This window comes from Leptonychotes weddellii, unplaced genomic scaffold, assembly GCF_054177405.1.
Source record: "Leptonychotes weddellii isolate Sample4059 unplaced genomic scaffold, ASM5417740v2 HiC_scaffold_58284, whole genome shotgun sequence".
Classification (NCBI taxonomy): domain Eukaryota; kingdom Metazoa; phylum Chordata; class Mammalia; order Carnivora; family Phocidae; genus Leptonychotes; species Leptonychotes weddellii.
In genome coordinates this window covers 1-616 of record NW_028026545.1, presented here as the reverse complement: position 1 = coordinate 616, position 616 = coordinate 1, and the positions used below count along the sequence as shown (strand labels likewise).

Genomic DNA, 616 nt, shown 5'->3' with positions numbered 1-616 from the left:
TGTGGATGTGGAGACGTTTGCCCCCAAAGACATCCACATTCCTAACATTGATGTGGACCCTGTAATCCAGAGGGAAAGATATGAGAAAAGAATTGAGTGTCTAACCGTGCAGAGGAAGGTAAAAAAGCCAAGTCTGTGGGTGACCTCAAGGCCCAGATCATCACATGGGCAGCTCTTGAATTTGAGGATGGCATGTACACTGATTTGGGCATAGGATCCCCTCTCCTGGCCAGCAACTACATCAGCCCCAATATAACTGTTTATCTTCACAGTGAAAATGGGATCCTGGGCTTGGGTCTCTTTCCATTAAAAGAGGAGGTGGATGCAGATCTCATCAACGCAGACAAGCAGACGGTCACCATTTTCCCTGGGAGCTGTTTTTTCTCCCGCAATGACTCATCTGCCATAATTCGAGGAGGACACCCGCACCTCACCATGATGGAAGCCATGCAGGTTTTCCAGTACGGTGACCTGGCTAACTGGATGATCCTGGAAAGAAGGTGAAAGGCACGGGGCGAGCCATGGATTGGTGTCCAGTGACAAGACCAGAGTGGTGGTCACCATGCAACATCGCACCAAGGACAAGGAACCCAAAATCGTGGAGAAATGCACCATG

At 49.7% G+C, this 616-nt stretch overlaps 1 pseudogene; it reads left to right on the top strand.

Moving 5' to 3' along the window:
- The first annotated feature begins 4 nt into the window (after nucleotides 1-4).
- Nucleotides 5-610, top strand: LOC102726393 (succinyl-CoA:3-ketoacid coenzyme A transferase 2, mitochondrial-like; annotated as a pseudogene).
- Nucleotides 611-616: the final 6 nt, after the last annotated feature.